This window comes from Nicotiana sylvestris, chromosome 9 (assembly GCF_000393655.2).
Source record: "Nicotiana sylvestris chromosome 9, ASM39365v2, whole genome shotgun sequence".
NCBI classification, from domain to species: domain Eukaryota; kingdom Viridiplantae; phylum Streptophyta; class Magnoliopsida; order Solanales; family Solanaceae; genus Nicotiana; species Nicotiana sylvestris.
Window position 1 is genome coordinate 29,167,058 of NC_091065.1, and position 26,373 is coordinate 29,193,430.

At 42.7% G+C, this 26,373-nt stretch overlaps 1 pseudogene; it reads right to left on the reverse strand.

The window, feature by feature from the left end:
• LOC104239211 (protein fluG-like) overlaps positions 1–26,373 on the reverse strand; it is a 149,076-nt pseudogene that overhangs the window by 23,695 nt on the left and 99,008 nt on the right.

Consider the following 26,373-nt stretch of genomic DNA (forward strand, 5'->3'; position numbering starts at 1 on the left):
TGAATTCACTTGAAAGATGTTATAGCTTGTGTAGTCATCTAAATGAGTCTACATTTCAGTATTGATTACTATGCCTGTTTCTTGTTGGTGTTACTTGTATCGGCATGACCAACTTGTACCCTTTAATTGACACCCTGTTTGCTTAAAGTTTGAATCATTGCCTGAACTTAGGCAGAGAATTGGCAATTAGCTTCAGAAATCTAACAAATCAGCCTGAAAACAGTTTGAGTTTAATTAGCTAGTAGTCAGGTATTGGCTGAAATTAGAGAGGTCTATATACTAACTATTAAGAGTTAGGGTAATACAGTAATATGCAAGGTGTAAGGGTAATCTTGGCATAAGACAGGGTCTGATTAGGGGATAATTTCAGAATGTGTCAAGTGGTAATTAAAATAGGATTAAATTAATGCTAATGGGGGACCAGACCTAAGAGTATGGGAATTAATTGAATACTTAACTAAACCCATAACCCTTGATTAGAGTAATATAGACAGGGCATGGGGGCTGATTAAGGATTCCAAGAAAGATGCCTTTAGGCATGGGGAGTTAAGGGGTATGGGCAGTCTGCAAGTAGGAGGGAGGCAGCTTAGCTGCCCTTGGTCATGTGGCTTATAAATAAGCCATTTGATAACTTAAACAGGGGTAGAGATTTTAGTCTGGAGAAAAGAGAAAAACAAAGTGAAAATTTTCAGAATACTTTGACTAAAACATTGCCCAAAACTGCACAAGGAACTAAGTTGGTTGAGCTGTTCTGGCCAAGTCAGTTATTCTAACTAGGGTCATCACTGTTCCGTTAAGAGAAGGCTGTGTGTTTTCTGCTGTGATTGTTACTATACTGAGTTTTCTGTGAGCTGTGGATTGAGTTTTAGCCTTCTTGATTGTTGGAACTGTACTGAGTACTTGCTGAGTTTTGTGATTATTGGATCTTCTGTTGCTGTTACATTTGGTATCTTGGGTTTTCGGTTGGTTCATTGCTCTTTTTCTGGGATTTGTCTGTCTGATGCTCAAGCACCTGTGGGCTACATAGTTGCTGCTGGTTGTGTTGCTGTGTTGTTGCTATCTGTTGTTGCTGTTGATTACTTGCTGCTGATACTCTTTCTCTTCCTCTTCTTATTGTGCAAATATCCAGGTACACGACTAATACTGTCAATGTAACTTGAAGTTGAGTATGAATGCAAAAAGAGAAGAATTGAAGATTGTTTACTTTAAGCATAGGCTGTTGTATTGAATATCATGTAATGCATGATAGTTTACATTTTGTTTGGATACTGAAGGCAACTTGCACGCCTAGTAAATATCAATGTATGGGGATTGAATGTTAGTTGTATATGTAGGATGTTAGATGAATATTCCTAATGCAGTAGGTTGTATCCCAGACTTAGGTTTAAATTGTGTAACATACTCTTTAATGTAGGCCAGGCATGTAAACTATCCACTACTAGTATAGTTCTTTCCCCTTTTGCTAGTTTGTCACATATAAATTGATAAAGAACAAAGAATCAGTTCTAGGCCTCCACCCCAGGAAGGCCGAGCCCAAATCGAAAATCAGCTAGGCCTGTATCGGAAAAACAGGGCCCAAGTCGGGCCATCTCGCATGAGCTGGGTTTGGGCCCATAATTTGCGACTAGTTGTCCATAAATGCAGTCACATTTTATTATTCTGTAGTAGCACTTTAAATCCGGTTTTATAATCAACTAAGGCTATTTACTGCTTTCAATTGATAGAGACAAACACGACGAGAAACATAGTTGCTATAGGATATCCCTTAAAAATAACAACGAGATGAGCCTCGATAAAAATAAACAAAACGCAGATACGGGGCCCTTGTTAAATGCATATTAGTGAAGCATTTAGTTTCCAGGACGGGTTGTTTAGCAAATCTCACAACCTCCCTAAAAATAACAATACGTTAGACTCTTAGGACGCGCCTTAATAAATCTTACCTTCGTAAACTCGGGTGCACATTGATGTGACCCAAATCCAAATCTCAACGGAATCGAAATGTGTTTCTAATCACGGGTACATTGATTGTGACGTGGTTCGAGATGCGTGTCCATGACGTTGCAAATTCATTTTAAAATAAGGATGAGATGAGCCTCGCCGAATAAAAATACAAATTGCGGGGCCCTCAGTAAATATTTGTTTAAAATTACTTAGACTTCAGGAGGGCCGTTTAGCGAATTTCGCGGCCTTCCCAAAATAATAACACGATAGTCTCTTTAGGCGCGTCTTAATAATTTATTTTTCTTAATTCGGGTGCACATTTATGTGACCCAAATCCAAATCTCAACCGAGTCGAGATATGTCAATAACCACGGGTGCATTGATGTAACGTGGTTCGAGACATGTTTTCACGACGTTGCAAGTCCTATAAAATAACAGTGAATGATAAAAGCGGTTAAAAGATAAAAGTGCACGTTTGTATAAAATCAGATAATCAAGCCAAGTATAACAATTGAGCGACCGTGCTAGAACCACGGGACTCGGGAATGCCTAACACCTTCTCCCGGGTTAACAGAATTCCTTATCCGGATTTCTAGTACGCAGACTGTAATATAGAGTCATTCATTCCCTCGATTCGGGATTAAAATTGGTGACTTGGGACACCCTAAATCTCCCAAGTGGCGACTCTGAAATAATTAAACCAATCCCGTTTCGATTGTCCTTTAATTGGGAAAAACTCCCCCTGCGCCCCTCGGGCGCGTAAAAAGGAGGTGTGACAGCTCTGGCGACTCTGCTGGGGAATTATGAAAAAACCAGAACCACTGGTTCAGGGTTAAGAATTCGAGCTTAGAGTAATTGTTATTATTTGGCTTTATTTATTATCTGATTATTACATGTTTTGAGCCTAATGTGCTAAATGCTGCTTTTACCGCTTTGATATTATTTGAACTGTATATAAACTGTGCTGAAACCTTTCTCTTCTTACCTCCGGGGATGTGCTTACTGGTTGAGACTCCCTATTCTGTTAGTGTCATACCCTAAATAAAAGAGGCTCGGAAAGTTTCTAAGCCGGCTGGCCTTTTGGTTCCCGGAAAGGAGCTCCTTCCTCAACTCGAGTTGTCCGCTCGGGTACACTGTCTAGAACACCGACCCAGGTTTTGAACATAGAATAACGTGACTTCATGCCGGATCCCTAGTAGGAACGCTTATTTGCATCATGTTGCATATGACTTAGGGGACTCAACATAGGGGTTGGGTCCGTCTAGGACTAGCAACCTGATATGAAAAGACCATTCTGATACATCCTATTGTTTTCCGTGCATTTATTTGTCTCATGCCCGCATGCTGACCGGTGTTTGAATATTTGGGAAAATTGTGGAAAAAAAAGAAATAACGGTTAGGGAATTGATTGATTATTTTTGAAAAAATAAATGCACGGAATTTATAGTTTGTCAAAACCCTGCCGAAATTTCGAAAAGTCATTATTTTGTTTTTTTTAAAAAAAAGAAAATATAAATAGAAATATATAGTTTGTCTTGCCATAAAAAAAAAATTAATTAAAATGGTTTTTATGAAAATTCGAAAATAATAATAAATAAATAAAAAAAAGAGAAAAAAGGGGAGTCTTATTTTGCCTTTACTTCTATTATTTGTTGCAAATATGTGTATATATATATGAAAAATTCAGAAAAAAGAAAGAAAAAAGAAGTCTTTCTTTACTTCAAAAAAAATGTGTATATATCTTTATTTGTTGCAAAAGTATTTGTCTTGCCAAGGGTCTAGAGAGTTCTTTTAGGCTCCCAGTTTTCGAAACAAAAATCAAAAATATTTTCCGTTATTGACTTCTTTAGAAAGTTTTTTTTATATATACGAGAATTCAAAATTCAAAAAATCGCATATACTTTTGTTTTATCAGAATAAGTGTCGTTTGTTAAAATCTTATTAATAAATGTGCAGAATGAGCACGACTCCGAATGAACCCTTTTCAATCATGAGTAAAATCCCCCTCCAATTGCGGCTCTGGTGGAATGATTTAGGCAAAGAAGGGCATGACGAAATCAAGAAGTATCTGAAAGGCCTCACGAGTTTGTTGGATATCAGGCCACGAGGAGATATCATAAGGGCACTAGTTCCCCACTGGGATCCTGCGCACAATGTCTTCCGTTTCTCAGATTTTGAACTTACCCCAACTTTAGAAGAAATAGCAGGGTATATCGGCAGCGCTGAGACTCCTTTGAGGCACAAATATCTGATTGCTCCAAGAGCTGTAGCAATACACCGGTTTCTGGACTCCTTAAAGATAGTCAGAACAATTCATAACCCTGACTTGGCAAAAGGTTTTTGCAGCATGAGTTTCATATATCAAAGATATGGTCACATAGGAGGATTCGACAAGCCAGAAAACCAGTTGTGCAGCAAAGGTAATCGCCAAAAGTGGGAAGAACATAGACGGATTGCTTTCATGATAACTTTCTTAGGACTACTAGTATTCCCAAGAAAAGACGGGAATATTGACATAAAGATAGCAGGGGTCGTCAGTACATTGCTCACACAGAGTGATAGTACGTTGGCGCCTATGATAGTGTCTGATATGTTCCGGGCTCTCACATCTTGCAAAGCCGGAGGAAGCTTTTTCGAGGGTTGCAATTTGTTGTTGCAAATGTGGATGACCGAGCACCTATGTCACCGAGCCCAGTTTCTGAGCCATGGATCCGCTGGAAAAACCTGCATAGAGGAATTCTATACCAGAGTTAATAAGACATACCTACCAGAAGGAGTCGTAGCATGGACCTCATATTTCCGTACCCTCAACTCCAGTCAAATACAGTGGGCGCTAGGATGGTTACCGATCGACGAAGTCATATACATGCCAGCAGCCAGACCCCATTTTCTCTTAATGGGACTCAAGAGCATTCAACCATACGCGCCGCATCGGGTTTTAAGGCAACTGGGAAGGTATCAGATAGTGCCGAAGGATGAGGATCTAAGCACCCAGGTGATCGAGATCAGTCCCGACGGCCAGTTTCCCGAAGCAAGGGTGCGTCAAATTTGGAGCCAATGTCAATACTTAGAAGCAAATACTTGTGTAATGAATCGGGCAAAGGGGGAAGTTTCGCCCGGGTATCAGGCCTGGTACAAAGGGGAGACATCATCTGGAAGACCGACCAAAAGACCTCACCTGCAAGAATTTGCCAAATCTTCACAAGAGCAATGGGGCTGGCTGGCCAAAGAGCGGGAATACCTTGCCGAAGCAGGCAAACTGAAGCAACAAGTTCAGGATATGAGGTTTGAGTGCCAATTACAGTCTGCCGCCCACAAGGGAGAAAAGAACAGATTAATTAGAGAAGGCGAAATCCTCAAAGCTCAGATCCGGAGAATGAAAAAGGAGGCCAATAGCCAGCTGAGAAGCCGGGCAGATAAAAGATTGATAGCAGGGTTAAAGGATCAGGTTGCGGAATGCCAGGAAAATTTGGAAAGAGCCAAGGCCAGCACAGCAAGATTGCGGACCAAGTGGGCAAAGGGTACGATAGCTCGGAGGCAGCGCCTGCAACGAGTCATAAGGGATTATGAACTGAGCATCGGGACGTTAAGGGAAACGAATGCCTCTCTTCAAGAGAGGATCTTCAAGCAAACACGAGATGCCCAAGCCGACAGAAGGCGATGTTACGAGGCAATGACCAGAATGGAAAGGCAGATGGAGATGTTCCAGGACCAGCTTGCCAGCAATGCACAAACACTAGGATTGAAGAACCGACAGATAAGGCAGTTGTTCGCGGAAAGGGACAACATTCGGGGAAAGATCGACGAGATTGGGCATTACATCTACATGAGATGCCTGGCATGCGAGCAAAAGCCTCGAAAGACCCTCCTTGTTTCCATCATGGGTTGCGTCCACCGAATCATGAATGAGCTGAAAAACCTGCAGAGGGACCTCACACCAAGGGCCGCGGAAAGGCCGAATGATGCCTCGCGGGTCCATAAGTTGGAAAATTAATCTTTGGTTGAGTCCTGTTTATTTGGCTTTGTCGCTTTTCCATATGTTGTTTTCCTTTCTTCAAAACGGGTTAAGAACTGTGGAGTCTGTACTATTGCTATTCCTTGCTTGAAGTAATTTGTAATAGCAAAATTTTGAGAATGAATTTAATGATTTCACAAGAATTGTGTGTTTCTTTACTTTAAGGCAGAACTACGCCTGGTCTGATTCACGCGGGGACGTGATACGTAGGCAATCCCCATAAGATTCGACCGCTTTTAATAAATAAAGAAAAGAAAATGTAAATAAAATAAAACGCAGAGTTTCGCAAAATACTTTAAAAGAGACGAATGAACAAACCGGGATGACGCATGTGGTTTGAAGCAAATCATGTAGAAACGGTTAACTGCCTAGGTGCATTGCATCCTCTATGTGTTATGATCAAATCTGTTAAGCTCTAACACTAACAAAGTTTGTTGTTGTCTGATATCCAGACAGTTAGTTGTTAAAGAATTCTGGCAACACATTCATACCAAACCAGATCCAAAGGACCGGTAGCAACAAGCATGACTACTTCAGAGAATAGTAATGAGGAAGAAAGGCCGATGAGCCAGTTGCTAAAAGAGGCAATGGAAAAGATTGAAAGGATGGGACTAGAGATGCATGCAATGCAGCTAGCCCTGGCCAAAACACAAAAGAGCCCTGAGACACTGGGACACATGCCGGAGTACCCTCACTCTGGCCCTTCCACAAGCCGCCCAAATCCCCTCTATCATCAAGAAAGAAGCCCTCATGATTCCCAAGCTCCACCACCCCATCAACCTCTCCCAACACCCAATATTCCCATTTTTGTGGGACCTGCATCAGCCCCTTTGCAGCGAACGACCAGTGAGCCATTGTTTCAGGCTCACGATACACAATACTATCCCCCTGAGCCTACATTCCATGCACCCGAACCACAGGCTTACAATCCCCATTTGGAAGTTCCGGCAGAGGTTGAGAAGCCGGTTAAGGCCCCTGAACAGGATGAAGTGTTGAGAAAGTTCAAAAGCCTGGAGCAATCCTTCAGGAACTTACACGGGCTGGGCAATCAAGTCAGCGTGGCATACAAAGATCTGTGCCCTTTCCCAGATGTCCAACTCCCGGCTGGGTTCAAGATGCCCAAGTTTGATTTATATGAAGGGCACGGTGATCCCATGGCACATTTGCGGGGATTCTGTAGCAAAATGAGAGGGGCAGGAGGCAAGGATGAGCTTTTGATAGCTTATTTCGGCCAAAGTCTGAGCGGATCTGCACTGGAATGGTATACCAGGCAGGATTTCAGCAGGTGGTACACGTGGGATGACCTGGCGCAGGCTTTTGCAGGTCATTTCCAATACAATCTGGAGATAGTCCCTGACCGTCTCACGTTATTGAGAACTGGGAAGAAACCCGGGGAAAGTTTTCGCGAGTTCGGGTTCCGCTGGAGAGAACAAGCAGCTAGGGTCGATCCTCCCATGAGAGAGGGAGAGATGGTAGACTATTTTTTGCAGACATTGGATCCAACCTACTTTGGTCACTTGGTGACAACGGTTGGAAAATCTTTCAACGAGGTGGTCAAAATAGGGGTCATGATAGAAGAAGGTTTGAGGTCGGACAAGATCTTAAACTATTCGGCACTTAAGGCCACAACCCAGGCTATTCAAAGCGGCACGGGAGGTGCGCTAAGAAGAAAGAAAGAAGAGGTTGCCACGATCGAGGCAGGCAGTTGGTCCAGGGCTGGCAGGCCGCGCTACAACCAACCCAGGCCTCACAGGTCAAATTACCCATACAACCCACCACAAAATTTCTATCCACCTCGAGAACCACATTGTTCCGTACACCAAGCCCAGGTATACACTCAGCCTCCGGTTCGCCCACAATGGCGCGCACCGGCTCCCCAGAACATATATGCACCACCACAAAACACCTACCCTCCACCAAGGGCATATAGAAATCCTTCAGGGGCAGGTTTCCGGGGAAATCCAGATGCCAGGAATGACAGGTTGCGGAAGCAAAGAACCTTCACCGAACTGGGAGAAACCTACACCGCTGTGTTCCACAAGCTGCGGCAATTGGGTTTGGTTAGTCCTGTCCATACTCGGGAACCAAATCCCCCGCCTCAGAATTTGGATCGTTCAATCAGTTGTGAATACTGTTCAGGGATGCTCGGGCACGATACCGAGAAGTGTTGGAAGTTAAGGCATGCCATACAGGATCTTATTGACACCAATAAGATCGAGGTCCAGACACCGGAGGCCCCTAACATCAACCAAAACCCACTGCCAGCGCACCACGAAGCTCACATGATTGAGTTGGTGTGTGAGGGAGGAGAATTAAGAAAACCCTCACAAACAGTGATGATGATCCAAGCTGCCCCAAAAGAAGTCTTAACCAGTGGAGGAACAAATGTACAGTCGCAGGGAGAAGGCGTCAAGCCGGTAGTAATATGGGGGAAGAGCCCGTCCGTCATAGCAAGCAAACCCGAGCCAAGCAAGTTGGTAATACCAGGGATCCTGCCCACACCGGCAGTCATGTTGAAAGGGGTATGTGGAGAACGGGTGACCATAAAGCCGGTGGTCCAACTGCCAATGCTTGACAGCAGGGCTGTGCCCTGGAAATATGAAAAAGCAGTGGTGACGTACCAAGGAAAACAGGTGGAAGAAGTCAGTTGTGAAGCGCAAGGGCTGACTCGATCAGGTCGATGTTTTGCTCCGGTGGAGTTAAGAAAAACCAACCCAGTGGCAACCAAGAAGCCAGTGTCAGAAGAAGAGGCTGAAGACTTCCTGAGGAAGATGAAAGTACAAGACTATTCTGTGGTTGAGCAGCTGAGAAAAACACCTGCCCAGATCTCACTATTGTCATTACTCCTCCATTCCGAGGAACATCGTCGGGCCCTGTTAAAGATATTGAACGAGGCCCATGTACCCAGTGAGATTTCTGTAAACCACCTGGAAACCATTGCCAGCAAGATTTTCGAGGTGAACAGGGTAACATTCTCAGATAATGACCTGCCAGTGGAAGGTACGGAGCATAACAAAGCTCTATACCTAGTTGTCAAATGTGAAGACTCGGTGGTAACTCGAGTATTGGTGGATAACGGCTCAAGCGCCAATATTTGTCCATTGTCCACCCTGGACCAGTTAAAGATTGACCGTGGAAGAATCCGGGAGAATAGCATCTGTGTCCGGGGGTTTGACGGAAACGGAACAGCCACTATGGGGGATGTCGTACTTGAACTGACCATTGGCCCGGTCCTGTTTACCATGGAATTCCAGGTATTGGACGCCAAGGTATCTTACAACTTGCTGTTAGGACGACCCTGGATTCATGCAGCTAAAGCGGTGCCTTCCACCCTACATCAGACAGTGAAGTTCGAGTGGGAAAGACAAGAGGTCGTGTTGCACGGCGAGGATACAACATGCACCATGGGCGGAACCATTGTGCCTTTCATAGAGACCACTGATGACAAGGGTCCCTGGGTCTACCAGATTCTCGATACAGGGTCGGCCAACAAAATTTCTGAAGGAGAAATCATCCCGCACCCTAGGGTGGCTGCCGCAACAGTCATGATGGTATCAGAAATGCTGGGTAATGGGTTTGTGCCGGGAAAAGGCCTGGGAGTTGAACTTCAAGGGATAGTCCAACCTGTCTCCCTTCCTAAGAATCTGGAAACTTTCGGGTTGGGGTTCAAACCAACCGCAGCAGACAGGAAGCAAGCACGAAAAATGAAGAAGAGAGTCTGGTTTCTGCCTAAACCAGTGCCACGCCTCTCAAGGTCTTTTGTTAAAGCTAGTGCCAAGGGGTCAGCGATCCCAAAGATTCGAGGACCTTTGATCGGCATAAGTGAAGACCTGAATCAGAGTTTTGAGAGACTATTCGCGGATGTCAGTATGGTGGAAGCTGGAGAGGGTTCCAGCAGAGCAGAGATACAATTTGTGGGGCCTGAGGCCAAGACCAACAATTGGACGGTTACTCCTCTTCCTGTCCGAGGGGAGTCTTGGTAGTAGGCTTTGATTAATGTTTTGTTTGTTTGTTTGTTTGATCGGATTATTCAAGGGTGTAATCCCAATTTTACTTTCGTTTTGTAAAAGTGTGAACCCTTTTTATCCTGCAAATTTAATAAAGTTCTTTTCTTTTGTCCCGTTTTAATTTCTTGTTTTGTTCTTTTTCTTTCTGAACAGTTCTCTTTTTACTGGTCCTAATGACATGGCATGCACAGCGGATCTTCGACCTAGTCTAATAAATCAATCTGAATCTGACTCAATGATGCAAGAGGTCGTTTGTGATAATGAATCCGAATGTGACGAAGGGGAAGCCTTCGAAGAAATAAACCGAGAACTGTGCCAATTTGAAGAGAAACCCAAGCCTAACCTAAATGACACTGAGGCTGTGAACCTAGGAGACGCTGATAACATCCAAGGAGACCAAAATTAGCATCCACATTGAGCCGAATGTCAAAGCAGAATTGATCGAAACTCTCAGGGAATTCAAAGATGTTTTTGCATGGTCATATGATGATATGCCTGGATTGAGCACCAATTTAGTGGTTCACAAACTACCCACTGACCCGGCATACCCTCCGGTCAAGCAAAAACTAAGGAAATTTAAAACAGAAATGAGTGTAAAAATCAAAGAAGAAGTGATCAAGCAGTTGCAATCGAAGGTCATTCGGGTCACTCGATATCCCGAGTGGCTGGCCAATGTGGTACCAGTCCCAAAGAAGGATGGAAAAATCAGGGTGTGCGTCGACTACCGCAACCTCAACAAAGCAAGTCCCAAGGACAATTTTCCGTTACCCAACATTCATATCCTGATCGATAATTGCGCTGGGCGCGAGATCGGATCCTTTGTGGATTGCTATGCGGGTTATCATCAGATCCTAATGGACGAAGAGGATGCTGAGAAGACAGCGTTTATTACGCCATGGGGAACCTACTGCTATCGGGTAATGCCGTTCGGGTTAAAGAACGCCGGGGCAACGTACATGCGAGCAATGACTGCTGTGTTTCATGACATGATACACAAAGAAATAGAGGTGTACGTCGATGATGTGATCATCAAATCTTGGCGTCAGGAGGACCATGTGGCAGACCTAAGGAGATTTTTCCAAAGACTCCGGAGGTATGATATCAAGCTTAACCCGGCCAAATGCGCATTCGGGGTTCCATCAGGAAAGTTGCTAGGATTCATCGTCAGTCGACGGGGGATTGAGTTAGACCCGTCCAAAATTGAATCCATCCGAGATTTGCCACCGCCAAGGAACAAAACAGAGGTAATGAGTTTGCTGGGTAGACTCAATTATATCAGCAGGTTCATCGCTCAACTCACAGCAACTTGTGAGCCCATATTTCGGCTGCTGAGAAAGGACGCTGCAGTAGGTTGGACAGCAGAGTGTCAGGAGGCCTTCGACCAAATCAAAGGGTATCTGTCTAATCCACCCGTATTGGTCCCGCCTAAGCCCGGGAAACCCCTAATCCTTTACCTGACGGTCTTGGAAAATTCATTTGGTTGTGTACTGGGGCAACATGATGACACAGGAAGGAAGGAGCAGGCCATCTACTATCTTAGCAAGAAATTCACAGTACATGAGGTCAAGTACACTCAACTCGAGAAAACGTGCTGCGCCCTAACTTGGGTAGCTCAGAAGTTGAAACACTACCTGTCTTCATATACTACTTATCTCATATCCCGCTTGGACCCATTGAAGTATATCTTTCAGAAACCTATGCCCACGGGGAGGTTGGCAAAATGGCAAATTCTGCTCACAGAGTTTGATATCATCTATGTGACGAGGACGGCCATGAAAGCCCAGGCGCTGGCAGACCATTTGGCAGAGAATCCCGTTGATGAAAAATACGAGCCCTTAAGAACGTATTTTCCTGACGAAGAGGTGATGCATACGAATGAGTTGGAATTACCCGAGGAACCGGGTTGGAAGCTTTTCTTCGATGGAGCTGCAAACGCAAAAGGGGTTGGAATAGGAGCAGTACTCATTTCTGAAACAGGACGGCATTATCCTGTTACGGCTCAACTACGCTTCTATTGCACCAACAATATGGCCGAATATGAGGCTTGCATTCTGGGTCTGCGCTTGGCTGCTGACATGGGTGTCCAAGACGTCTTGGTCTTGGGAGACTCGGACCTCTTGGTACATCAAATTCAGGGTGAATGGGAAACACGAGATCTAAAGCTCATACCATACCGACAATGCTTGCATGATCTGAGCAAGAAATTTCGATCGGTAAAGTTCAAACACATCCCGAGAGTTCACAATGAGGTTGCGGATGCCTTAGCCACCTTAGCATCAATGTTGCACCACCCTGACAAAATGTATGTTGATCCTCTACACATCCAGGTCCGTGATCAGCACGCCTACTGCAATGCCGTAGAAGAAGAAGCAGATGGCGAACCCTGGTTTCATGATATCAAGGAATACCTCAGGATGGGGATATATCCAGAACATGCCTCTGGGGACCAAAAAAGAGCCCTTCGGCGTTTGTCGAATGGTTTCTTCCTCAGTGGAGGAGTATTGTACAAAAGAACCCCGGATTTGGGATTGTTGAGATGCATAGATGCCGGGCAGGCAACGACGGTTATGGCGGAAGTACATGCCGGAGTTTGTGGGCCGCACATGAGCGGATATGTATTGGCAAGAAAGATCCTTCGAACAGGGTGTTATTGGCTAACCATGGAACACGACTGTATCACTTTCGTAAGGAAATGCCATCAGTGCCAGATACATGGAGATTTGATTCATTCTCCGCCAACAGAGTTACATACGATGTCAGCACCCTGGCCGTTTGTAGCATGGGGCATGGATGTCATTGGGCCCATCGAGCCAGCAGCGTCCAACGGTCATAGGTTCATTCTAGTGACCATTGATTACTTCACCAAATGGGTTGAGGCTAAAACCTTCAAATCAGTAACCAAGAAGGCAGTGGTGGACTTTGTTCACTCCCATATCATCTGCAGATTTGGGATCCCGAAAGTGATCATCACGGATAACGGTGCGAATCTTAATAGCAGCTTGATGAGAGAGGTATGCCAACAATTCAAGATTACACACCGCAATTCCACCCCATATCGTCCTAAGGCAAATGGAGCAGTCGAAGCAGCCAATAAGAATATCAAGAAGATACTGCGAAAAATGGTGGAAGGGTCCAGACAATGGCACGAGAAATTACCCTTTGCTTTGTTGGGTTACCGCACTACCGTCCGGACTTCCATAGGCACAACTCCTTATTTGTTGGTGTATGGAACTGAGGCCGTGATACCAGCGGAGGTCGAAATTCCGTCCCTCCGAATTGTCGCTGAAGCCGGAATTGATGATGATGAATGGATCAAAGCTCGCTTGGAACAGTTGAGCCTGATAGATGAGAAAAGATTGGCAGCAGTGTGCCATGGTCAGCTGTACCAGAAGAGAATGGCAAGAGCGTATAATAAAAAGGTGCGCCCCAGGAAGTTTGAAGTAGGGCAGCAGGTATTGAAGAAGATCCTCCCACATCAGGTCGAGGCAAAAGGCAAATTCGCCCCAAATTGGCAAGGGCCTTATATCGTGACCAGAGTCTTGGCCAATGGTGCTTTGTGTTTGACAGATGTCGAGGGAAGATGTGTCGACATGGCTATCAATTCAGATACAGTCAAGAGATATTATGCGTAATTTCTTTAAATTATGGCAATTTTGGTTTATTTGTTTGTATTTGGCATTTGTTGAATAATGAGATGACGGAGGCAATTCTTTCTTCTATCCAAACACTTTTAACCCTCGCTTCCCCCTTTGAGCCTTAAGCAAATTCTTTCAATACCCCTCTTTTGGAATCACTAATGGGAAAGATACGAAAAAAAAGAAGAAAAGAAAAGAAAAGAAAAGAAAAAGAAAGAAAAGGAAAAGAAAATGAAAAGAAAGAAAAGAAAAATCAAGGAATATAAAACCGTGGGAACTACGTTTGACCTGATTCCTCAAAGAGGATACGTAGGCGCCTCACGGCTCGGTCATAGTGTGCATCATAGCAAATATAGGATGCATAATGTACATAGTGTGCACAATATAGCACAATGTGCGTAACGCACGTAACTCAACATAAGCGTAAAAAATAAATTCCCCAAGCAAGAAAACTGGGGCAGAGGTTATGTTTTAAGTTCCAACAAAGGTTTGATTCCAAAAGTTGTAGCACATCACCCTTCAAGTTGTTTTCATTTTATAGCCTTTCTTCAATCCCACACCAAAACCAACATCGACATCCAAAAGACCTCCCGATCAATGTTCGAGAGATGCCAAATCCGGCAAATAAGGCCGAGAATAATACACTGATCCCCAGCAAAGAAAAGGATCGTAAGACTGGGAATGAGTTGATAGTCAAAAGAATCCCCGGAAGAGAGGGTCGTATCTACAACACCCCGGATTCTCGAAAGAAATAAAATGAGAGAGTCTTATCGGTGAAAACCTTCACAGGCACCGAAAGGCGATGTAAGATGAGGGATATGAAATGAGAGAGTCTTATTGGTGAAAACCTTCACAGGCACCGTAAGGCGTCGGGAGATGAGAGAAAAGAGAGAGTCTCATTAGTGAAAACCCCTCGAAGGGCACCATGAGGCGACAAGATAGAGCAGCAAAAGCTACCACATTCGCAATAGGATGAACATCCATTTATCATCCCCAGCAAGTCAGACCATCGGGCAAATCGATTGATACAAATAGACTGGGTCGGGAATCTATGGTGCACGTCATGATCACGGGGACCAGTTGTGTCCTCCAGATAAGTTCTTTTGATTGTCTCCTCCCACAAAATATTGGTTCAGAAAGATTTTCTCTTTTCCATATCTTTATTTCTTTTCCTAAAATGTGTCTTTAAAGGATTTGTCAAAGCTTACTACCAGAAACCGAAGGGGAATTCATCCAATGCAGGATAATACAAACAGTCTTAAAGGCCGGCCCCAGGCAATGCAGGGATTGTGCTCGGAAATGTTGGAAGAAGTAAGCTCCAAAAGGGAGTGGTTTCGGGAGTTAGAAGCAGACTCCCACATCATGTGTTTTAAAAGAAAGCAGAAAAGGGGATAAATTGAAAACCAATCCCCAGCAGGCTAGAGACCCCCAACAGGCAACTTTGCCCGCCAACCAATTATGGGGACAAAGAGCAAGAAAAGGGGAAGAGAGAAAAATTGCTCGCCAGAAAGGCACCCTCTACCACCACGATTAAAACTGATTAAATCCTTTTGTCTGCTGCAGGAAAACAAAGGATTGATGATGGCTGCAAGATGCACCGCCATGGAAGTCACCAAAAACCGGGGCAGAAAATTTTCTGCCGATTGTCGAAAATTTTCTCGGAAGAACGGGGAAACAATTTCAATACATTTAAGTTCTAGGTCGCCCACCAGTATAATGCGGGAATACATTTAAGTTCTAGGTCGCCCACCAGTATAATGCGGGAATACTTTTAAGTTCTAGGTCGCCCACCAGTATAATGCGGGAATACATTTAAGTTCTAGGTCGCCCACCAGTATAATGCGGGAATACTTTTAAGTTCTAGGTCGCCCACCAGTATAATGCGGGAATACATTTAAGTTCTAGGTCGCCCACCAGTATAATGCGGGAATACATTTAAGTTCTAGGTCGCCCACCAGTATAATGCGGGAATACATTTAAGTTCTAGGTCACCCACCAGTATAATGCGGGAATACATTTAAGTTCTAGGTCGCCCACCAGTATAATGCGGGAATACATTTAAGTTCTAGGTCGCCCACCAGTATAATGCGGGAATACATTTAAGTTCTAGGTCGCCCACCAGTATAATGCGGGAATACTTTTAAGTTCTAGGTCGCCCACCAGTATAATGCGGGAATACTTTTAAGTTCTAGGTCGCCCACCAGTATAATGCGGGAATACTTTTAAGTTCTAGGTCGCCCACCAGTATAATGCGGGAATACTTTTAAGTTCTAGGTCGCCCACCAGTATAATGCGGGAATACTTTTAAGTTCTAGGTCGCCCACCAGTATAATGCGGGAATACATTTAAGTTCTAGGTCGCCCACCAGTATAATGCGGGAATACATTTAAGTTCTAGGTCGCCCACCAGTATAATGCGGGAATACTTCTAGCTCTAGATTTTGGAATCAGTCACCCCACCTGAAGACGGAAGGGTACAACAGAGATCCCCAAACGGGAGACAATAAAATCCCCAGCACCAAGAAGCAGACAACTGCAGAGGCACGTGCGCAATTCAAAAGAAAAAAGGAACGCGTCTCAAAATAAGCAGTTTGGGAACGTTGTAGCATGCCCAGTATAACAATTCTGATGAAAAGCCATACCGCTGAAGAAACCATTGAAAGATTTAAGGAAGAAGGCCATGTTCCCAGCAAATCAAGCAAAGTGATGAGAACTGACATTCAGAAAAGGTGAAGGACCAACATCATCTCCAAGCTCACAAAATAAAGGCATCGGAGGAAAGCGTTAGCCGGCAAGAAAGCAAGGCAACAAGAACAAGTTGAAGATGGATAAGATCTCATGAGCCTCAGTCTAGCTTAGCTTCTTGTTTTTCCTTTTAGAGCAATGTAACAGGGAGATCGGTTGAGCAATAGCATCCTACAGCAGCATGCAACAGCGCACAACAGCAGCAAGCAACACAGTCACACGGTAGTCCCAGCTACCAAAATTTCCCGAACTACATTGACCTGATTCCTGTTCAGCCCAGGATATGTAGGAAACCTCTGAAGCAAAGGTTCGGTCAAATCTTTTTCAAAAAATGCTTCACACGGAGTATTCGGACGGGCAAAAATCGCTCGCTTTATCTTTGCGCGAAAACCCTTCGTGTCTTCGTGCAAAGAGGGGCAGCTGTAAGCACGTGATTTTTGCTTCACGGACGATCGCTCCAAAAGAAAATAAAAAATAGTGACAAATGGCTTCGCTGCACAATTTTTCGATCTTTCCGTAACATGTGTTGTTGGTCATTTGTGTGTCTGCCCATTTTGCATCCAGTCACTATCAAACAAAAATACAAAACTATGTGTCGGTAAAAGAAAATATATATATGTGTGCATCGTTCGTTTTAGGCTTTTAGTTAACTTACTTAAATATTTTTGTGATAATTGTGTTAAAATGTTACATTGTTGTTTAGTTTTAATTTCGTTGTCTTATTATCTATTATTTTTATTGTAAAAGAAAAATGGAAAAAAAAAAGAAGAAAGCAAAAGAGTGAAGGATTAAAATCGATTTGGGCCCAGAAATTGAAACAAAAGAGGCCCAAAAACGGCACTCAGACCCAGTCCAAATCCAGCCTGCCCAAGCAAGGACTCAAACGACGTCGTATCGGCATCCCCATTTGAAGCCGTTGATCTGATTCAAAGGAACGGTCCAGATCAGGCTGTTCAACTCACCTCAACGACGCCGTTTCAAGTGAAATGATCTGAGACGTCTGAGCCTCTTGATCCAACGGTCCACACACGCACCCGTGACCCAACCCCTCACTTAAACAAAACGACCCCGTTTAACTATCAAACGACCCCGTCTCATTTTCCACCCTCAGATCCAAGCCGTTGAGATCATCTGATCTAACGGCTCAGATCCAATCAGCCTCCCCATATATAAACTCAACCCTTACCCCCACGCCCCAAGCCGTACCCCCCCTTCAGCCACTGTTCACCATCTTCCCCAGGACCCTTTTCCTCTCAAACCCTTAGCAGCCTAGGTTTCCCCCCGTGATCCCGGTAACCATGGTTCCGATGACCACTAAAATAACATCCCCGATGCACCCAACCACCCCGAACATGAATCTGTCAACCGTTCACCTCGAATCACTCCGAATCTTCTCGAATCTTCAAACGAAGATTCGAGCAAAAACTAGATCTACACCGATTGACCCCAAACTCACACCACAACCCCTCCTGACCTTCCTCACCCCCGGAGTGGCTTTGGTTCCGTTCGAATCTAACAGGGATTGAACGGTTCCCAAATCGAACCTCAAGAGCCATAGGATTCAAATCTATGGGTTTGTCCGAATCAATGGCAGGATCAGGGCCTAGCAGACTTTTACCGAAGTGTTCTTAGTTGAGAACGCTTCGGTTAAAGTCCATTAGACCCCAAAATCACCTGGCCCGAGTTCGAACTTGAATCGATCTTAGTTTCGTTTTCTGAGGTATTTTTCCTTTTTCTTTTGCCCTCCTAAAATCTATCTGTCGTTCGTGTTCTGGTTTGTTTGTTCCGCGACTCGTCTGTCCATATGTGTACGTTTTAAGTTAATAATGAGTTGGTTGTTGGTTTTATTGGTTGCTTGCTGTGTATTATAGCTTGTATAGTCATCTAAATAAGCGTCGTCAACTGAATTCACTTGAAATATGTTATAGCTTGTGTAGTCATCTAAATGAGTCTACATTTCAGTATTGATTACTATGCCTGTTTCTTGTTGGTGTTACTTGTATCGGCATGACCAACTTGTACCCTTTAATTGACACCCTGTTTGCTTAAAGTTTGAATCATTGCCTGAACTTAGGCAGAGAATTGGCAATTAGCTTCAGAAATCTAACAAATCAGCCTGAAAACAGTTTGAGTTTAATTAGCTAGTAGTCAGGTATTGGCTGAAATTAGAGAGGTCTATATACTAACTATTAAGAGTTAGGGTAATACAGTAATATGCAAGGTGTAAGGGTAATCTTGGCATAAGACAGGGTCTGATTAGGGGATAATTTCAGAATGTGTCAAGTGGTAATTAAAATAGGATTAAATTAATGCTAATGGGGGACCAGACCTAAGAGTATGGGAATTAATTGAATACTTAACTAAACCCATAACCCTTGATTAGAGTAATATAGACAGGGCATGGGGGCTGATTAAGGATTCCAAGAAAGATGCCTTTAGGCATGGGGAGTTAAGGGGTATGGGCAGTCTGCAAGTAGGAGGGAGGCAGCTTAGCTGCCCTTGGTCATGTGGCTTATAAATAAGCCATTTGATAACTTAAACAGGGGTAGAGATTTTAGTCTGGAGAAAAGAGAAAAACAAAGTGAAAATTTTCAGAATACTTTGACTAAAACATTGCCCAAAACTGCACAAGGAACTAAGTTGGTTGAGCTGTTCTGGCCAAGTCAGTTATTCTAACTAGGGTCATCACTGTTCCGTTAAGAGAAGGCTGTGTGTTTTCTGCTGTGATTGTTACTATACTGAGTTTTCTGTGAGCTGTGGATTGAGTTTTAGCCTTCTTGATTGTTGGAACTGTACTGAGTACTTGCTGAGTTTTGTGATTATTGGATCTTCTGTTGCTGTTACATTTGGTATCTTGGGTTTTCGGTTGGTTCATTGCTCTTTTTCTGGGATTTGTCTGTCTGATGCTCAAGCACCTGTGGGCTACATAGTTGCTTGCTGGTTGTGTTGCTGTGTTGTTGCTATCTGTTGTTGCTGTTGATTACTTGCTGCTGATACTCTTTCTCTTCCTCTTCTTATTGTGCAAATATCCAGGTACACGACTAATACTGTCAATGTAACTTGAAGTTGAGTATGAATGCAAAAAGAGAAGAATTGAAGATTGTTTACTTTAAGCATAGGCTGTTGTATTGAATATCATGTAATGCATGATAGTTTACATTTTGTTTGGATACTGAAGGCAACTTGCACGCCTAGTAAATATCAATGTATGGGGATTGAATGTTAGTTGTATATGTAGGCTGTTAGATGAATATTCCTAATGCAGTAGGTTGTATCCCAGACTTAGGTTTAAATTGTGTAACATACTCTTTAATGTAGGCCAGGCATGTAAACTATCCACTACTAGTATAGTTCTTTCCCCTTTTGCTAGTTTGTCACATATAAATTGATAAAGAACAAAGAATCAGTTCTAGGCCTCCACCCCAGGAAGGCCGAGCCCAAATCGAAAATCAGCTAGGCCTGTATCGGAAAAACAGGGCCCAAGTCGGGCCATCTCGCATGAGCTGGGTTTGGGCCCATAATTTGCGACTAGTTGGCCATAAATGCAGTCACATTTTATTATTCTGTAGTAGCACTTTAAATACGGTTTTATAATCAACTAAGGCTATTTACTGCTTTCAATTGATAGAGACAAACACGACGAGAAACATAGTTGCTATAGGATATCCCTTAAAAATAACAACGAGATGAGCCTCGATAAAAATAAACAAAACGCAGATACGGGGCCCTTGTTAAATGCATATTAGTGAAGCATTTAGTTTCCAGGACGGGTTGTTTAGCAAATCTCACAACCTCCCTAAAAATAACAATACGTTAGACTCTTAGGACGCGCCTTAATAAATCTTACCTTCGTAAACTCGGGTGCACATTGATGTGACCCAAATCCAAATCTCAACGGAATCGAAATGTGTTTCTAATCACGGGTACATTGATTGTGACGTGGTTCGAGATGCGTGTCCATGACGTTGCAAATTCATTTTAAAATAAGGATGAGATGAGCCTCGCCGAATAAAAATACAAATTGCGGGGCCCTCAGTAAATATTTGTTTAAAATTACTTAGACTTCAGGAGGGCCGTTTAGCGAATTTCGCGGCCTTCCCAAAATAATAACACGATAGTCTCTTTAGGCGCGTCTTAATAATTTATTTTTCTTAATTCGGGTGCACATTTATGTGACCCAAATCCAAATCTCAACCGAGTCGAGATATGTCAATAACCACGGGTGCATTGATGTAACGGGGTTCGAGACATGTTTTCACGACGTTGCAAGTCCTATAAAATAACAGTGAATGATAAAAGCGGTTAAAAGATAAAAGTGCACGTTTGTATAAAATCAGATAATCAAGCCAAGTATAACAATTGAGCGACCGTGCTAGAACCACGGGACTCGGGAATGCCTAACACCTTCTCCCGGGTTAACAGAATTCCTTATCCGGATTTCTAGTACGCAGACTGTAATATAGAGTCATTCATTCCCTCGATTCGGGATTAAAATTGGTGACTTGGGACACCCTAAATCTCCCAAGTGGCGACTCTGAAATAATTAAACCAATCCCGTTTCGATTGTCCTTTAATTGGGAAAAACTCCCCTGCGCCCCCGCGGGCGCGTAAAAAGGAGGTGTGACAACGCCCAAGGCTGGCATTGCGCCCAGCCTTGGCTCATCTTGACATTGCTCCGCGCCAATGCCTTGCCCGCAATCCGCTGCCATGACTTTTCCGCACACGCCCGATTCCGCTGCCGCCCGCACACTGTCTTGGCCGAGTTTCTGCCTTGCCCATGTCAACCTTCATTTCCGTCGTGCCATTGCTTGTATTTTCCTTCACATAGCTTTGTCTTAGCTATTGAAAGCCTTTTCCATCATCCCACATTTCCGTCTTGCCTTAGCTTAGTCCGCACTTAGCTGCCACAACCCAAAGTGTCGTGCCACTGACTTTGGCACGCATGCCGTGCCATGCCGCCCTAACATTGCCCACGCAGCTTTGTCAAGCCTTTGCCAAACGCGCTTTGCCTGTCCCAAGGCCTTGGCCAATACTTGCCTACAACAGCCCTCAATGACAATGTCTTGTCCGTCACCCGCATAATTGTTTTGCCCGCACATAGGCCAAATAACAAGGCCATCACGCCCAAATCCTTGCCATAACCGTGCCACGCCCAATGACAAAGAGTCAGGCCCTAACAGTTGATGTTGTTCATGAAGTGATAATTCATGTAAACTATAACAGCAAATGGACATTTTATTTTACGGTAGCGGTTTAATTTAAAAATCACGTTCTTTGGTTAATTAGTAGCTATTATTTTTCTATTGTGTATGGTGTTCAATTGCAAGTTTCCCATTTCCTATTTGATAAATGAAAAAATTTCTTGCCAAATTTCAATTAGCTGCCCTCCAGAGCAGGAATGATGTGGTAAGGTATGTTGTAATTGCTGCAAGGAAAGAATAAGGCCAAATGGATAGACGGCCCTTTAAGTTGTAACCAAAATTCATTTGGACAGCTCAGCTGAGACTATTACCTATCAGACACCAAACCTATATAAAATGTGTGTCTATTAAACACAAATTTTACTGTTCTAAACCAACACTAAAGGTGTGAATCTCACTTTCTTACAACTCTTTGTCAAGGCAAGTACAACCAATAAAAAGATTACGTATCAGCCAAACAAAAAGAGACATGTCAGAAATTTGGAAAAAAAAAACGAAAAAAGAAAATATTTCATAACCCTTCTTTCCATCATATTCTTTCCTCGCCATTAACACCTCCACCACTGTGGCATTGCTAGGGCTGTCACTAAGTGCCAGAAAATGCCCCTTCTCCAGCACACCCTCCCCTCATCATCTCCCACCCCTGTATCATATTCTTCCACCAGATCTCGTCTCCCCCCCCCCCCCAAATCATCCTCTTCCATAAAAAATAAATTAAAGGATGTAATAATTACCATGCTTCTGAAACAAAGGAATTTCAATTTGATAGCTTTTTTTCTTTTGTCAGTATTTCAAAAATGAGGCAAAGGGATCCATAATAGATGTTAGCATAAACTTGTCTGTCTTTAAACTGGCCTTATTGGCACATGGGCTACTGGGGGTTGACAGTTTGTGTTATGTATTTTTGTCCCCAGTTTTTGTAAGAAGGGTCTTGCATCAACTTGGATTTTTTGACTAATCTTATGAGCAATGGGCAGATAAAAGTAAAAATAAAAAAACAAGGATGGTATTTTGCCGGTCAGTGTCGCTTTCAAAAGCTGGTGAGCTATCGGTGGTAGTCATCAAGTAGCACCCAGAAATCCTGCAAAGGATTTATTTCGTTGTTTTCGACGGAGATACCGATTCCAAACCTGATTTCATTCTTTTAAAGAGCTGAAGGGATCGAGTAGCTCTAATCTATTTTCTCTGGCACATAAATTGTTCAAGGAAGAACCTTTTTTTCCAGTTCTTTCTTCAAGAAAGAGAAAATAACAAGTCACAATTCACATACCCTATTTCACTATTATTTCTCGGTTCGTAGCAGTAGAGTAATAGATGACTAGTGAGTAGTCATGACGGGGAAGATGATGATGGAGGGGTTATGTTGAAGAAATTAGGGAAGAGAGAGAGAAAAACAATTGAGTGATTCACGCGCGTAGTGGCAAGTGAGAATCGCCCCTTGTGCCACATTGTATGAGGTGCTTAACAGACACATTTTTTACATAGGTTAGGTGTCTAATAAGTTGTTGCCTCAATTGAGGCGTCTAAATAAAAATTTATGTAAGGCCCCGTAAAATTTCACCTAAACTCAGGGTTTCGTGGTGCCAAGGTAGATGTATGTGTTGATGATTGTAGAGATTCTTCCTAGAGTTTAAGTTTGAGAAATTTCACCCAATTTTATTTTTATAAAAACAACTTGGGATCTATTTTGGCTGGTCTTAACTGGTATTTTAGAGAGAAGAAAGTGGTCTAGAGTGAAGAGGGGATCCCTAAGCTAAGTGTTTACCAATCTTGGCTCAAGTCTTGAAGAATTCACAAGAAAGAGTGGCAAAGTCTTTATTCTAGAGGTAAGATCCTTAAATCTTAATTTCGAGATTTAACTAAAAATAGGTAATAAGGCAAGCAATTCTTGGCTATGAGAGTGTATCTATGCATGCATGTACAATCATGGGTGTAGGAAGTTAGTTAAGCCCAAATGGGTAGACATTGGATTGTGGGGTGCAGGAAATCCACCATAGGAGAAGCTAGAAACCATAATGCCCACCGAGTGTTTGATAAAATGCTCAAATGAGTTGGAACCATGAACTCCTTCCTAATTTGTGTTCAATTTTGCTATATTTCTAAATAGATCGAAGTGGCTAAAATTTTTGGAACATTGTAGTAATTTAAGGAAGCTTAAGGCGAGATATGTTGGCTAAACTTCTCTCTTAGAATTAAATCCCACGATGTTCGTGTAAGTTCCAAGGTGTTCATTGTAAACTTGCTATTCCGAATAAGCTTGGTGTCAAAAGGTCTATATATATATATATATATATGTCCAAAATGTGTTCCGAATATTCTTGTGATATTATGTTGTTCTTCGGAACGTGTTCAAAGCGTGATTCATGTATTAAAATATTGTGACTTCAAGTCAAGTTCTAATAAACGTTGTTATACCAAATTGTGTAAGAAATCTCCATGCGCTTATCACCCTTATTTGCTAACATGTATATTTAAAAGTCCAACTTTGAAAAGCGTGGTTGTTGATTATCCATGATGATATTTGAAAGTGAAAGACGAGAGCATGAAATATGATGTGCGGCCAACATGCCAAGAATGATATTGCGTTATGGCCATTGGCATTGATGAAATGAATGATAGGTAAAAGATTAGGAAATAAGTGGTAAATCCCTTTATAATTAATGCTTTGGGAGTATCGTTTAGTCACCGAGGAAGGGTAGGTCAAAATAACCTAACCCCGAAACTACATGTACTGGTGTATGGGTGATTGAGTGGTAAATCCTCGTGTTAATATGATGAGGTTTTTTCCCTTTATATGGGATGAGATTGATGTGTTGAGATGTTTCTCCTTAAGTGGGATGAGATAATTACTAGCGAGATGTGATGTGATGCCGACCCACACGACATTGTGGTGAGACGGCTTAGCCGATCGGGCTGAGATCGGACGCTATGCCGCGCACATGGTGGTATTGTGAGTGGATGTCTGGGGTAAGATGGCTTAGCCGATCGGGCTGAGATCGGACACTGTGCTAAAAACTTAGCACACGGTGGTGTATCAGTACTAAAGATCTCCCAACTTAAATATATTGAAACTTACTTGAAATTTACCTTTCCCCAAACTTGACACCTTGATACTATTTGAGTCTCTTATTGATTCAATGTTTCCTTCTCCGTTTACTGTTACTCGTTCTATTGAGAGGGTATTTAATTTTACATACTAGTACTATTCTATATATACTAACTGTAATGCCCCGTGAAAATTTCTACTCAAAAACCCGAATCTCTAATGCTAAGTTATGATCATGTGTTAGAATTTCATAAAATAGAACGAGTAACAGTAAACAGAGAAGGAAACATTGAAGTTGCTAAAGAGTCCCGGAATTCGGGTTTTTGCTAAAGTGTGGACTTTATTCTTTAACTTTGTAATTTTCATAAAATAGATTGAAGTTTCTAAGAGTCCCGGAATTTTGTAAGAAATTAAGGAAAGCTTTATTGAGGTATGTATGGCTAAAACCCCCTTTTATTAGAAATTGAGCTCCGTTGGCGTTTACGCAAATGTAGTAAGACTAGAATTGGTTGACATATTGATTGTTATTTCACATGAATTGGTTGGCAATTATATATATATATATACATAAAGGGTGTGCCTCGATGTGTGTAATGTACTATTCTTGATATTTAGAGATGTGCGAAGAATACGAATCATGTGTTGAAATGCCTAGACTATAAGCCAAGATTAAAACTGAGATTGTCATGCTAATTATGTGAAATCCTACCTATGCTTGCAACTTGAATTGCTTTGGTATGTGCCTATGATCATAAATGCAAGGTTGGCATTGAAAGTGGAAATGATGTGATAATTGTGGCCCTAAGTGCTAATGAATTGATATGATATATGCGAAATAAAGATTCCAATGAGATGATTAATGAGAAAGGAACAACACTTAAGTAAGGAGGCCTAGCCGATCGGGCCGTGATCGGACACCATGCCGCGCACATAGTGGTAATGTGCTGATGTTGAATTCCAGAAAAGGGAAATGAAATGGTGATTGAGGTATATGTCTCAAATGAGGCAACCTAGCCGATCAGGTCGTGATTGGACTCCTCTCAAGACAACGGTGGTATTGAGAACAATGATGAACATATGAAAATAAATGCCCCAAACTAAAGTTATGGAAATTATGTGAAAGATTATATGATTCTTTTATTTGATGATGTGGTGTCCAGTTAAAACCTTTGATTGTCTCTTGTGATTTTCTTGTTCTTGCATGATAGTTCTTTCTAATAAAATGATGTTTAGTTATACATACTAGTACTATTTCACAGTGCTAACGTCCCTTTTGATGGGGGCACTACATTTTTAAATGAATATAGGTGGCTCCATAGCGGATAGTGCCGATCGCGCATAGCGGAGTATCCTCCTCTCAAAGTCTTGGTGAGCCCATTTCTCCTACAAGGGGTTATGTTGTACATCTTTTGTTATAGATATCCACTTTTGAGGTATAGCCGGGGCCTTGTTGCCGGCGTTGTCATACTTGTCTTTTGTATCCTTAGAGGCTCCGTAGACGTTTATGTAGGTTATGTACGAGTATTGGATGGGTCTATGAACTATGTTGTAATTCTAACTCTTGCTTCTCTAAAGTGTAATTGTATGGAATCTTGGAAACTTAACTACGGTTTAAGGTTGTGATATAAAAGAACTAAGAATGTTGAGTGTACAATCTTTCCTATTGTCTAAATAAACAAAAGCATGGTTTCCTTAATCATATTGAGTTGAGTAGAAAGTGTTTGATAAGGCTTGCTCAGTTGGGTTCACTCGATTGAGTGTCGGTTGCGCCTCCCAAGGTT